The sequence below is a fragment of the Marmota monax genome, unplaced genomic scaffold (assembly GCF_021218885.2).
Source record: "Marmota monax isolate L192 unplaced genomic scaffold, Marmota_monax_Labrador192_F-V1.1 WCK01_AAM20220418_F8-fsc00151, whole genome shotgun sequence".
Classification (NCBI taxonomy): Eukaryota; Metazoa; Chordata; class Mammalia; order Rodentia; family Sciuridae; genus Marmota; species Marmota monax.
In genome coordinates this window covers 42,736-57,973 of record NW_026694226.1, presented here as the reverse complement: position 1 = coordinate 57,973, position 15,238 = coordinate 42,736, and the positions used below count along the sequence as shown (strand labels likewise).

At 34.0% G+C, this 15,238-nt stretch overlaps 1 long non-coding RNA gene across 3 annotated transcripts in view; it reads left to right on the top strand.

Moving 5' to 3' along the window:
- The window catches only part of LOC124108333 (uncharacterized), a 103,451-nt gene that overhangs the window by 70,835 nt on the left and 17,378 nt on the right, over positions 1 to 15,238 (top strand). The window lies entirely within an intron of this gene.

The window sequence follows — 15,238 nt, the reverse complement described above, 5'->3', positions numbered from 1 at the left end:
AATACAGAGCATGAGGACTTTTTTCCAACATAGTACTTTCCTGATTTGAATTAATGTTAATGTTAATTCAAATAATATATTAACCTGATTTGAAAAAAGTGTTAGAAATTAAAGGACATATACCTAGTTTTATTTCTGAATTATCTGAATGCTATTGTGTTTTGGATTGAGAAGAAAGCCGAATAGAAGGAGATTGTTTAGCTTCTACTCTTCAGAAAGTAGGTAAAATAAGATGCCTCCACATTGTACTTTCCTTGGCCACTCTCCATTTGCAAGCCTCTTTTTCTTTTAACCTCTATCTCCAAGAGATTAATCTTCATCATAATACCCTGTTTATTTTCTTTATGCAGAATATAATCTGCGATTATTTGCAACTTCCTGATCATCTCCCCTCCACTGAAATATACATTCATGGATGTCAATGTCTTTTATTCAGCTCTGTAGCCACTCTGCTTGGCATGTAGTAGGCTTTCAATTGATATTTGTTGAACAAACACACAGATGAACTAATGACTAAAAATTGAATCTGGTTGAAATAATCCAAGTTCTTCTGACTCTTACCCTGTCATCTGCCTTTTTTGCAAGGATCTTGATTTCTCTCTCTTTTTAAAAATTTTTTTAGTTGTAGTTGGACACGATATTTTTATTTATTTTTATATGGTGCTGAGGATCGAACCCAGTGCCTCACATGTGCAAGGCGGGCACTCTACCAATGAGCTACAGCCCCAGTCTGGATCTTAATTTCTCTATAAAGTCAGCTTCAAATGAGCTGAAACATCAAGTGAGTATTTTCACTACTGCTTTCCTGCCATTGCTAATGCCCTTAGTGAATAAAACAACAGCAACAATAAAGAATGCTGCCTGCATAAAGGGTCTGTGTTCCAAAGCTTCCTAAGTAACTTATTCCCAAGGACCCAAGCTGAGGTGTAGACAGAGATGGTAAAAATGCCGCTTGTCCAAATCCATGCTGTGCTTTGTCATCTGTAATAACATATTGTTCAGAAGATCACAGTTTTAATGAAAACAGCTTGTTTAGCTTTTGTCCTTAAATGCTCTGACCTCTTGAACCTCTTGTCCTGCAGGCTGGATAAACATGAGTACAATGCCATCAAGCTTACTGTATTTCATTGCTTTACTCTCTCCTGGACCTTTATGCATTTCTCTCCTTGCCTATAGGCACAGAACAAAAACAAACAACAAACAAATAAAAAAGATTGTCAATTCTTGTACACCAACTACTACAATAACCTTTAGTTAACTAATTCTAGAAGTCTACAGTATGGATCCTCAGTTTTACCTCTTTACAGGATAACCTTCTATATAAATCTGTTCTTTGACATTAGGAGCTTCCATAGCACATTGGAAACTAGCTTTTAATGAGCTGCTTCAAAAATTGCAGAAATATGTTGATAATATTTTCCTAAGTAGATTACCTTCTTTAATTATCTCTCTATTTACAGGAGTACATAGAATTTGATCAGGTGTAAGCACACTGAGGAATGAGGAGGGATGAAGAGTAGTCTTTCGCACCACCTTTCAAGTTCATATGTGATGGAACTTAGTATTTCAAAAAGTAATTCAATCTAAGCTATTTCTTAATCACTCATATTTGCTGTCACTGGCTACTTTAAGGGGGACTCTATGAGCATAGATGGAGCCAATTACAATAAGTTCATTTTTTCTTTCATCCACAAGCATGTTGGCTCAGTTCAGTGGAACTCCTCTTAGGATAGGTTTAGATTCACAGATCCAGTTATTTCCATCCCCTGTGAGGGATGCCTTAGAGCCAATTAAAGTCCTGAGATTCCTGCAAGTCACATAACACTGATTTATTTTGCAGGGTCCTTGGTAATGAATTTTACATAATGGGTTAAACTGATCATAGAAATTTTAAGTAGAATATGACTGGTCTTCAGAAAAAGGATCTTGTGGTTTTTTTTTTTTTTTTTTCTTGGGGGGGCGGTTCTGGGGATTGAACTCAGGGGCATTCAACCACTAAGCCATATCCCCAGCCCTGTTTTGTATTTTATTTAGAGATAGGGTCTCACTGATATGCTTAGCAACTTGCTTTTGCTGAGCCTGGGCTTTGTACTTGCAATCCTCCTGCCTCAGCCTCCCAAGCCACAGGGATTACAGGCTTGTGTCACTGAGTGTGCGGCGGATCTCGCTTTTTTGATACCCAAATTTCTTTATCTGATTTTACTTTATATTCTGTGAATACTGTACATCATTTATTGGAATAAAGTAAGTCTTTTAGACTAATAGCATTGAGTAGATCTAAATTTTATCATTAGCTATAGGCAATGTATCAAGTTTGATACATGAGTAACAAACTACATGTTAGGGCTATGATTTTATTTTTATATGCTTTCTAGTTTAAGTAATTAAATTTACATGAATTTCATTATCCTGGGGGATTGGAAGCAGTAAAATATTATTTAAAATGTAAATTTTTGTATATCCCAGCATGAAATTATTTACTTGGACTGAGGTTACTATGGTAGGCACTACAAGAAGTATAAATGGTCTCAAGATCTAGGATGGGAGAGGGACATAAATAATTTTAAATTAAGTATAGATGGTATAATATATTTAACTGAGAGTTTAGAGAAGTGATATTTTCCTTTCTCAGAAATTATTAAAAATTATCCCATTATTTTATTTTATATTACTTATTTGGAAGAATCGGCATGGGTTCATCATGTGACAATGTAGGAGGTTTCGGTAAATTGAGGGAAAGTAGGTTTCTAGGAAAAAATGTTCTGTACTAAAGTCTAGGAGCTGTGTATTCTACAGCTAAAATGAATTGCAATGAATATTAATATATTGAAGATGCTGATAAATTGTGAAATAAATGTACCATTCTCAAATCTACCTGGTCATTTCCATGTGCAATCCTTCATTCCTTGGGATAGGTGTTTCCCGATACAGTGCTATGCTACATGATTTAAATAGAATGTAAGGAATTGTTAAAAATCGTTAGAATTAGAATATAATTTAAGACCCTAGTGTGTCATTGAAGATGTCTGAGTAGTAAAGTGACCCTTTCTGAGAAGTACTTTTGGGGGATTAATCCTGTCATACATTGGAGGCCAGATGTGTGAGGATATAGGAAGCAAGGATCAAAAATGGAAAGTGAGACTATTTCTTAGGGGATTATTACAGTTGTGTGAAAAATTATGAATCATGATGGTCTGAAGTGAATTGGAAAGAAAGATGCATTCACCAACTTTGAAAGAGGAATGACATAAAGAAGAAGAAAGGACTGTAATGTTTTAGAATTTGTTATTCTAATTAACAGACTGAATGGGATTTAGGTGTCCATTTAAAATGAGGTGTCCATTTGATAATGTCTAGAAAACAGTAATAAATGAAGATTTATAACTTAGGAAAAGGATTACTTCAGGTGAGCAAGAATTTGAATACAGCACAAGTAAAAATGGTAGCCAAATCTATAGAGGTAGGGGATATGGCAGAGAGTATGTAAAGAGAAAAGAGAAACAGTCAAAATATAAACTTTTTGAGGACCCATATATATTGGCCCTGAAGAAGAAAAATTTCTCTGGGAGAAATAATGATGTAGTAAGACAGAAGCCAAGACTGCAAAGTTTCAAGTAAAAGGTCTAGTTAAATACCATAGACAATTTTAATGAGGTGAGAACCAATGCTTTGGTGAGTAGGAAGTCACAGGTCATCTTCAAATTTATTCAGTCAGAAATTGCAAGAGAAATACCCATTGTAAGAATCTCACAATTTCTAGGTATCCTTGTAGATCCTACAAGGAAATATTGCTTTTGTGGTAAGTTTTGAAAGGAACATAAAAGAAATATAGAAGCAGCACAAGGGAAAAACAGGTCTAATAGAGGTTATTTTTCCTGCTTTTTGGGGGAGTGGATGGTGGTAGAGAGAAGAGGTTAAAGAAAATCAACAGAAAAGACCAATATATTACAAAAAAAGTGTCAAAATTATTGCGTCTACATTCTTTATAAAGTCAAAGACAGCTTCATTTAAAAAATCTTAAATAAATGTATTAGTATGAAAAAAAAAACTTAAAAAGCAGGGGAATGCCCTTTTCTCTAGCAGGAAGGAAAGGTTTTCTTGAAATGGAGGCAAAAGACAGGGATCTCCTTTCTGCTATTCTCAGATCTGACTGACATTCCAGCAAGCAAGGGCAGGAAGAAGGACAACCAGGTGCTGCTGTCTCATCTGCTGCAGTGCTCAGGTCAGACTGGACTGAACGCGGTCAGCAAGCAAAAAGTCAGAAAAGCTTAGTGCTCTCTGGTGGAGCATGAAGGGGTGCCAAGGAAGCATTAGCAAAAGAAACATAGCTGTTTATCCAAGCTGTAATGAAGTCAGAGGAAACACGAGTGAAAAGCCTGGAACACAATGGAACCCTCTCAGGCTGGTGAATCACTGGTTTGGGATGTTGGGTGGATACCAGGATATATGAGCAAAGGGCACAGAGGAATGGAAATTAAAGAACAAAATAATTAAAGCATAGAGAAATCAAATTAGGATCAATTTGATGCTTGGCATTGTTGATATCTATTCCTTCTGAGCTGTGAAGAAATCTGGAAGAGCCCAGCCCACAGCTCTCTAGGAGAAGGCAAAATGAGAAGAAAGATGGGCACCCTGCAAGGTCAAGGTTCGCAGTGATCACATCACTTCTGTTTTGGTGTGGTACAAATTGTCATCAATTCCTAGATCTCTGTGTTTATTTGATTATGTGTTTTTGTGGACTCACCATCTTGATGAGAGCAGTAAGGAGTAGGTAAAAGGAAAACAGAGTTTTTTTTTTTTTTGTTTTTTTTTTGTTGTTGTTTTCTGATTTAGGGATGATGTGTCTTTCTGGTCATCTTCCAGAAGTGATAAATTGGATGAAATCAAATCAATATATTTATTTTTAGCACCCCCCCATAGCACTCATCTAGGCTACATTTAACTGGGTCTGTTTTGTTCCACTCAGCACCAACTCTATCATCAGTGCTCAGTGATTATTATAATAGCCTCAAATTCTAAATGCCAGATGTTGAAGTTGTGAATTCCATGGTGCTTCATTCAGAGTGGTAGTTCCTTTGAGAGGATCTTCATGGAGGATCTTGAGGATATCAGAACGTGTGATAAAAATGCTCCCTTTTATCCCCTTCTACTTTAGCATGGTTTGTTGCTCCTTTTCAAAAAAAAATGCTTATAATTAATAGTTCTACCAATGTTGGTATTATAAAATTTATATGTTTGACATCCTTTTCGAGGGTTTGTAAATAGTCAACTCTTATGCATTTTAGTGTATATTTAGTGACTATTTAAATGCTATCGAACATGGTATTTTTATCCAACAATGTGTGATTAACATTATTCTCATTTGGAAGTTGTGTAGTGTAATTTTTTTTTTTTTAATTTTAGGGTTAGAAGTTGGGAAGATATAAAGAAATAGATAAAGTATGCAGTTTGTGAGTTGAAATATTAGTTCTTCTGAACATTTTGAATATCTGATATTCATGGTGCTATTTTCATTCTGTCTTTGAAAAATGTCTTCATATGATTGATTTTCAACATTGAGCCAAATTGCCTCAGTTTTATGGGAACATATTCTTTTCAATAGCAACAAAATATTCTTCAATATTTTAATCTTAATAAAAGAAAACTATTCAATATATGCCAGATTCTCTGAGGATCTCCCATGATAACTTTTATGGAAACGTAATTGTGATTTGGGAATGAAATACAATTTTCTAAAAACTCTTAAGGAACTAAGACTTCATCTTTAGGAGACTTTAGTATCAAATTTGTTAAGCATAATCTCTGTCTGCTTATTTAATGGAATTTCTTCAAGTGATTCTTTCAAAAGAGCTTTTGTCATTCAAGTCATAGTTTATAGAAACTTAGAAAAGTTGCCAAATACTATCTATCTGTTAATTATTTATTTTTGAATGACAGTAGCATTTTTTCAAAAGAAATTTATGTTTCATGTGCAAAGAAAGTCTACTTTAGTTATAAAGGAAGAATAAGTTAAAGGAGTGGATTATTTTAGTGTCATAGAATCAAAGAATGGGAGCTCAAAGGGACCTTAGAGAACATGTAATCCTGTTCTTTCTTTATAAAATATGGAAACTAATATCCAATATAGTTGTTACTTGTGCAAATGGCTCAGACACTTTATTAACATTTATTGTGATATATATATACTAAATATTTTCATAATGTTTTATTTTTGTGCATGACATAAATCAAGTTGTCGGATATTGGAGTTATTTTAATCATTGTTGGTCATTTTACTTTTATAATAGTCACTGTTCTTACTATCTAGGCTGGGAGCACATTTTGTAGTATAATCCTCTTGAAAACATTTTTAAAAATTGGATTCTAGCTAATATGAGTAGTCATATCATCCGTTCTTTGTGAGATATGACTCTCTACATATACTCAATTATAGAAAATTTGAGTTTATCAGATCTGCATGAGTCCACACTATTGATCTCTTCTTCTGTCTTCCTCTCCCAACTAATTTTTTAAACTGACAGGATTTACTTGTTTCTGCATTTAATTCTATAAAAGATTTTTTTTTCCTACCATGCTCCCCCTCCCTACCCCACTATGAATTAGCTTCCTTATATCAGAGAAAACATTCGGCATTTGGTTTTGTAATGGTCATCATTATCCAATGTACATGTGTGAAGACACAAATTGGTGTGAATATACTTTGTATACAACCAGAGATATGAAAAATTGTGCTCTATATGTGTAATATGAATTGTAATGCATTCCGCTGTAATATATAAATTAAAAATAATAATAATAATAATAATAATAATAATAATAATAAATTTAAAGATACTAAGTCTAATTTTAGTTAGAAAAGAATAAGTTCAAGAATTTCGTTATACTTCATAGTGATTGCAGTATATTGCACATTTGAAAAAAAGAATAGATTTTAAGTGGTCTTACCAAAGGGCTGGAGTAAGTATGTGAAGTAATGAATGGGCTAAGTAGCTTGATTTAGCTGTCCCCACAATGTATACATATACCAAAACATTATGCTGCTCAGCAAAAATATGTATGATTTTTACTTGCCAAAACTTATTAATAAAAAGCATGTAACTAAGAAAAATTAAACAGATGCTAAGGCCACACTCATTTTTTTTTAAAATCATTCCTATGGCTCCATGACCTTGCTTTTGATTTAATTTTTGCCTGAGGCAGTGTCTTAACTTCAGAATCTTTTTATCAGGCTGAGGATTAAAAAAAAAAAATACAGGTACAGTAGTTCCCTCTGTTATCTACAGTTTTGCTTTCTGCTGTTTCAACTACCCACAACCAACTGTGGTCCAAAATTAAAAAAAAAAAAAATTAAAAAAGGAAAATTCTAGAAACAAACAATTAGTAAATTTTACATTACACACTTTTTCAGTGAGATGATAAAATCTCACACCTTTCAGTTCCACACTGTGGGGAAGGAATCATCCCTTTGTGCAGCCTGTCTGCACCATAGGTACTAGCTTCCTGCCAGTCATTAAGTAGCCACTAGCATTATCAGGTCCATTGTTGCAGTGCTGGTGTTTAAGTATTGCTTATTTTGTTGCTGAACAATAGCTCCAAAGCTTCAGAATAGTGATGCTGCTAACTTGAATTTGCCAGAAAGAAACTGTAAACTGCTTCCTTTAAATATAAAGGTGAAAGTTCTCAATAAGTAAGGGAAGAAGATCATGTCGTGAATGTTAAGAATATTCTCCTGTAGCCTATATTCATTCAAAAATGTTTCTTTGTATTCTTAGGAAGTATAAATAGGAAAAATCTAGTATATAGAGAGTTTGATACTATTCAAGGTTTCAGTACTCCACTGGGAGGCTAGGAATATGTTCTCCAATGATAAGTGGGGCTACTGTAATCTTCAGTCTACAAGTCCTGTAATTCATGTTCCTTTCCACTTTTATCTTTGTTCACAAGCAGAAGGGATATGTTATGGATTTATAGTTTCTTATAGGAATTTATTAAATGTGACTAATTACAACCAACTCCTACTTCCAACATACTGTCTCTATACCTCTTTTCCCAGAGCCCCAAATATCTTGGGTGCATTTTCTGCCTTTCAGATATTGCAGGCAAATTTTACTGAATATTTTACCTCTGCTTAACATAAGTTGCCATGTTTCTAAACTCATTATTTTACCTTATAATAACCATATTAGAATCAGCTGTAGACTAACTTATTTCTCAAGGCAGATATAAAAACCAAAGTTAGGGCAAAAAAGTAAATGTGTAATATTAAAATAGTATAATGGTACTCTAATATACCAAATTAGTATAATTAAGGAGACATTTTTTCTACAATCTCACCCAAACACCATAGACTATGTATTTTATTTTTATGCATTTTTATCACATAGGTAGAATTTTCCTCTGATACTGGTTTATATCACCATTTTTTTCTGAACATTATATAATAAATGCCATATAATTTTTATAGTTATTGATTAGTGTATATAAAAAAATCTATCAAGTGGATGACCATATATTTTTAGCTCCTTTAAAGAGGTGGGAATTTAGATCATCTTTAGTTTCCTCCTATATACTGTAAGTATGATCATTCGAAGGGGGTGGGGGCAGAGACCATGGAGTCATAAGACTATAGTTGACAAAATGTTAAGTGACAAGGAGCTGTGTCATAATTAGAACAAAATATATTCAGGATTCTAAAGCAAGCGATGGTTCACAGGGGACTGGGAATCAATAGACTAGTGAAGCTCATCTTGGTGAAATGGAAGATCATGTCCCTCCATGCCTCTGGCCAGGTTGACCCACCAGGCTGTGATACTATTAATTCTGCTCCAGAGCTAAAAGTAGTCTATTTTATAGAAACTTCTAGGAAATCCTAGCATATTTATTAATCTTATCATTAGGATCAAGAGATGGTATGGATTTTTTTTTAATGATTTGATTTTTTTTCAAACAGGCATTTTAATAGAAAAATCAGAAACATATTTTCTGACTATGTAATCTCCCTAGAAATATTCAGGAATTTATTTTAAGTCTCCTTCCCTAGGGCCATGAATGATCTAATCCTTTCAAAACACCAGAAAATCTTTGAAGACTAGATACAAAATAGAGGATTCAAAATCTCTTAAATATAATTTCAATTTTTTTCTAGGTATACCAGAGAATATCACTAAATATGAAACATTAGAGAGATGTTATAAATGACTTTCCAGTTATGATCCAAGGAATTTTAAGTATTTTAAGAAGAACCTCAGGGACTATTTCAGAGGGAGTCAAGGATAGCTGATAGGTGGAAATCCAGGCTCTGTGATACCCCATGGCCTTAAACCACAGAATCTGGTTTGGATACTAGGATTCTGAGTAAGACTTGATTCTTGAAAGAATTTTGTGGATTTTAAAACTGTGGTGGTGATAGCGGAGGCATAGAACAAAAACACATTGTTTACATCCACTCTCATCGTGGAACCATCTACAGTGTTCTTAAGTCCTGCTTGATCAGGAGAAGAAAAAGCTGCCAAGAAGCCAATAGCTAAAACTCTCAGATGAATGCACCTACTATGTTGTGGGGAAAAAGTAAAATAAGCTGTAGATCCTAACCTCAAGAATCAGAGCTCCAAGCAAATATGTTAGGTCTGTTATAATAAAAGTATGTGCCAGGAGTTAGGATTGTGGTCAAAGTCATACTTCTTGCATGAGAGAGGTGATACTTGTACCTCAATTTTTTTTTTAATTTTTTATTGTTGGTTGTTCAAAACATTACATAGTTCTTGACATATCATATTTCACACTTTGATTCAAGTGGGTTATGAACTCCCATTTTTACCCGTATACAGATTGCTGTACCTCAAATTTTTAACAGGAATGAGTCACATGGAATGGTGAAGGACACTTCAATTGGAGGTAGTAGCAGTTATGATATGAGGTTATGGAACATCATGATGACTTAAGGACTGCAAATAGCTTATTACAATTATTATAACAAATATTTGCAGGTAGATGTGTTACAAGATCCCAGACCATGATTTTCAAACATTAGTGTGGATGAGAATCACCTGGAAGACTGGTAAAACATTTATGAGCCTCACTCCCAGAGTTTCTCATTCTGTAGGTCTAGGGGTGGGGATGCCCCAGAAGTTGCATTTCTAACAAGTTTCCAGGTAAATCTTGTGATGCTGGGGAACAAAGCATTCAATCCTTCCATGTAAGGGAGGGAGGGAATGATATTTTTCTCTCCTTTCTTTCTGAGTTCTTAGCTGGAACCCCTGTAACTAAAGACAGAATAACAGGAGAAAAAGAAACAGAAGTTGAGTAATGTCTAGCTCACATGTACACAGGTAAAACTTGGAAAGTGAGTAAATCTCAAGGAGTTGACTTTGAATTTAGGCTTAAATACCATTGTTTACCAAAATAAAGAACTCTTCTGGGAAGGACAATGAGTAATGATGCTCAGAAGAGGTGGGAGAACAAAGATAAGGCTTCTGATGCAGACTTGAGTCCTATGTTCTCCACTGAAGAGCCTCTGGTGATGTAGTCCTCCTCCTTTCTGTACAGGGAAACACCACCTTTACAAATGGTGATTACCTTTGTAAATATAAATTTCTCTTATGACAGGATAAGTTTCAAAGTTTCCACTGTGTCTGCTATTTCTCAAAATAAATATACTCAAAATAATCCTTATGACAAAAAAAGGCATATTTTGATGTAGCATATTCTGGTCTTCTATCTTTGTGGTTTCAGATAGCATTTTCTGGTCTATTACAACCAGTAGCAAATGCCTATAAGCAAGGTCTGATTTTTTTTCTTTTCTAAGTATGATGTAAACCTACTATCAGGAGAAAAGCATTAAGAAAAAAATATGAAAATTTGACTTGTATTATAAATAGAAGTACTTGCAAGAACAATTTAACATATTAGAAAACATGTGTGCATACTGTTTTGTATTTTAGCATTTATCTGAAATTTTTAATAGAAAAATAAGATGTATTCATTTTACAATATTTAAACATTCCAAAAATGCACAAATCATACATAGCAACTTTTCAAAGCTACTTGCTATTAGTAGTTTTTAATGCATGTTCTGAATAAATTATATTCTTTTGTGAGTGTATATATATATATATATATATATATATATATATATATATATATATTTATATTCTTGTGTGTGTATTTATACACACACACACACACACACTGCAAAAGTGAGGGGAAATCTCATCCTACTCCTTCCAAAGTTTTACTGGAATGAACTGACAACAGACAGATTAATAGGAGAAAAAGACTTACAAATTTATTTCACATGAACAGTGGGAAATTCCAGGAGTGTGATTATCCTCCATATTAGTAAGGTGTGGACACTTAGGTATCTATCTCATAGACAGGGACATGTAGGGGAATGTTGCATTCTTTTTGAGAGGTAGTAAATGGTTATTAGGAAAGAGGAATGTTAGGGAGACAGATTAGCTTTTAAATGATTCTTTTAGAAATTTGAATGAACCCCCAAAATAGACATCTTGTGACAAAACTCTATCTAGGTATAAATTCCTCAGTGGTCTTTTCTGTCATTAATAATTAGATACTAGGGAGAAAGAAGAAGATAATTGTGTTCTCTTTGGCAAGTCCAGTTTCAAGGCCAATAAGACAATGTCAGAACACAGTTTTCCTCATGCCTTTGGAAAATAGAGGATCAAGAGAAAAAATAGCCAGTGGTGGAAGAGTGGAGGTCAGAAAGATATTGATCCTCCAGCTCAGCATGTCAAAGCACTACATTTTGGGATGTTCAGATATGCTTCATTCCTATTGCATTTGTGTCAAATAGTACTTTGTTGTGAATGTACAATGATTTCCCCATTTGCTGGTGACTTTCTCTGGACGTTCTGTATGTCTTGCTATGCTTAAGCAATTGTGCCTGGAAGAAAATTCTTACAGTGCAATTGATTGTTCATGACTTTTAAAAATGATATACCGCCACTATTGTTCTAGTCTCCCAGGGTAGTTTGTAACAAATTACTATAAACTTGGTAGCTTAGACTAATAGAAATTTACTCTTAAATTTCTGAAGATCCAGGTGCAGGAGGAAACTTCTTAAGGAGTCTTTGTGGGAGACTGCTCCACTGCCTCTTTAACATCTGATGTCAGTAGTTGTTCTTGGTATTTGGGGGCTTGTGGTCACCTCTCTTCCTATTCTGCCTCCATCTACATATCAACACATTTTTTTCCTGTCATCTTTAATATCTGTCACTCTCAACTCTCTGCTATTCTCAGTTGTAAGAGTATGTGTGTTTGAATTTAGTGCCCACCTAAATAATCCAATATGTCTCTCTGTCAAAATCCTTAACTTAATCATATTTTTTTTACCATATAAAATAAGATTAAAGGTTCTCAGTATTTGGATATGGACATGGTCACCATTCAGCTTGCTCTACTTGTTTTTACACAGTTCTAAAATTAAAATATTAGAAAATATGGGAATTGTTTTTATGAAAGTTTCAGCTCCAATTCTTCATAGATAATCACATGCTGGTTCACATTATTTTTCCGAATTGGCCAATTCTAAAATAATGTTAGTGAGCATGATCCTTATTATCAATTAGAATTCTCGGAGTCATTTTAACTACAGCAGTAGTTTACATCTAAAAATAGGTTTTGTATTAACGACATTGTGTGGACCATGCTCAATGGATGTCTTTCTTGCCTGGATGTCAAAGTAAATCAGTCCAACAGACTGAAAAGATGGTTTACTTTGAACAATAAAATAGTCTCCCAGGACTAGATTCCAATTTTAATTCAATTACATGTTAGAAAAGAAAAGATTTGGTTCAATTTAATTCCTGTTATAAAATTGGGCAAGTTGTCTCCTAAACTTAAACACCATACATTAGTTTGACGTTACTAGATTCTTTTGTGTAAGAAAAGAAAGTAAAAAGATCAGTCTATTATTCTTTAAAAACATATTAATTTGTTCAGGTACAAAATGGGACACTGTTTAGGTCAGATGTGAAAGAAGACATGTGCTTTAAAGTAGAGCATCCAGATGAATTTATGGTGAAGTCAATAGTCTCCTAGCTCATATTGATTTAATCTGGTACTTAGTTTGCTGAGTACATTATTTCTAGGCAGTATATTGAAAGATAAACTTCTGGACAGTGTAGGCTATTGATAAGGCTTCCAAGAACTGACACATGCTTGTTTAGGTTTTGGAAATTGAAGAAAGGATTATTCACAAGGTTTACAGAGGAATATTTCAATATTCTGTGCAACTGAATGAGTCTTGAGTAAAACTAGAGTCTAGCATTGCTAATAGTTTTATTACTTTTGGATCCTGCATCTTTTCCATAAATTGATCAACTTATCAACCCATATTAATTACAGAAGACAAGGAAAAGTTTTTGGGCCTTAGTATGTGTTCTATCATATAAGTTGTTGAAAATCACTTGAAATACTCATTTTTTTTCATTAGCTTTCAAGCCTTTCTTTTGTTAATGGTAGCAATACATTGTAGATTCAAAACGATAATAGAATGCACTGATAAATATAAATAAGCTAGAAAAATGTTGAATTTTCAAATTACTTTGAAGGATAGTTCTAGTTTTTGAATTCCAAAAAGTAAGTATATTGATTCTGATGGAAATGATAGCTAAAGCATATGTAATAATTGAATTTGAAAATTCATTATAGTAATGAAACTGAAGAAGTGTAATTGTGTGGAGAAGAAGCAGCCTCCAAGTTGGTGTGTTAAAGTAGATTCAGCCTCAGTGACCCTAATAAAAAGATAGTAGTCATGGTACCAATTTGGTTACCTACTGAACAATACACTTGGAAAAAATCCTTTTGCACCTCTGATCCTTTATGCCTTCATCTATGAAATGGGATTCAAAATAGCAGTTTTTCTGAATCTGTGGAATTATCAAATATCAATAACATTTTAGACAAAAATTGAAAGATGTAAAGCATTATTTTTCTTGCATCCTGTGATAAGTAAAGTTCATCACAAAAACGTCTCATATAAGGGGGACAGCTAAATTAGCACTTACTACATCTCATCTGCTAGGTATAATAATTAACATTGCTTTTGTAGTTGGAAATAAGCCTTATGCCTACTTGGATTTTAGGAAGCTATCCTTAAAAGAGTTATTTTCTCAGATTAAAAAATGTCATTCCTTTGCTAAGAAGTTGATATTCTACTGGATTTTTAGTTAGATGCAGAGATTCTAAAACACTACCTTTCCTATTTTAATAATGTTCTATTTTAAACACATGGATATCAACTACTCATTCATTGCATGAGTAGTTGATATCCATGTGTTTAAAATAGACCATGATAGTTTAGGATATGTAGTAAAAGAGATGTAACATAAATTAACCTAAGTGTAACTACCAAGCAGGATACTTCTGGCTCATTGCTCCATTTGTTGAAAAGAACCTAGGGTATGGGTTGGTCTTTCTGGAAGAAAATGGTCTCGTTAAGGCAGAGTGAAATTTCATAGAAATGATGAGCATGTAGAATTTGAACTTATTAAGATCTCTTTGTTCTGGTTCCTAAAATAGTGTGTAAATTGAGTGTAATAAAACATAGACTGAAGGGGGAGGGCCGGGTTTTCAGATGTGCCTCCCACTTTTCCTTGAGGCTTTTCCCTGAACTCAGAGAAGTTCTCTCTCCAGAGGAAATGAATAGAAAACACATTTGTTCAAAACATAAAGGTCTCCCACATTTGCATGGTACTTGAGGGTGGGATGAGGCTGCATTCTTGAATTAACAGTGCCCCCCTTAAAAAAGCTGCAGAGGCTCCCAAGTTCCTAGTGTGACTGGAGCTGCTCTGATCAAAGCTGTCTTCAATGCGGTTCCTGTCAGATTCTAAGATTTTATATGTGACTTTCAAATTCCTTTACTCATCTTTTTCTAACCGCCACTGTCAGTTTCCACCAGTTTTCCACCAGTGACTTTCAAATTCCTTTACTCATCTTTTTCTAACCGCCACTGTCAGTTTCTTAGCATTTAGATAACATTTTCTCCATCCTCTAATATAACCTCCCTTCACCTGGTGACTGTTGTCTTCATTCAGGACTTTAGAACATGCGGCTCTGGGTGCCAGGCATGTGACTGTTTATTTAATTGAAAGAACTGACTCCTTCCTAGCTTTAATCCAGTCATATGAAATTTTGGCCCAAACAATATTACCTCTTAGTATCTAAAGGTCTACATATTCAGCATCATATTGAGAAAATGATGAAATAAACATATTTG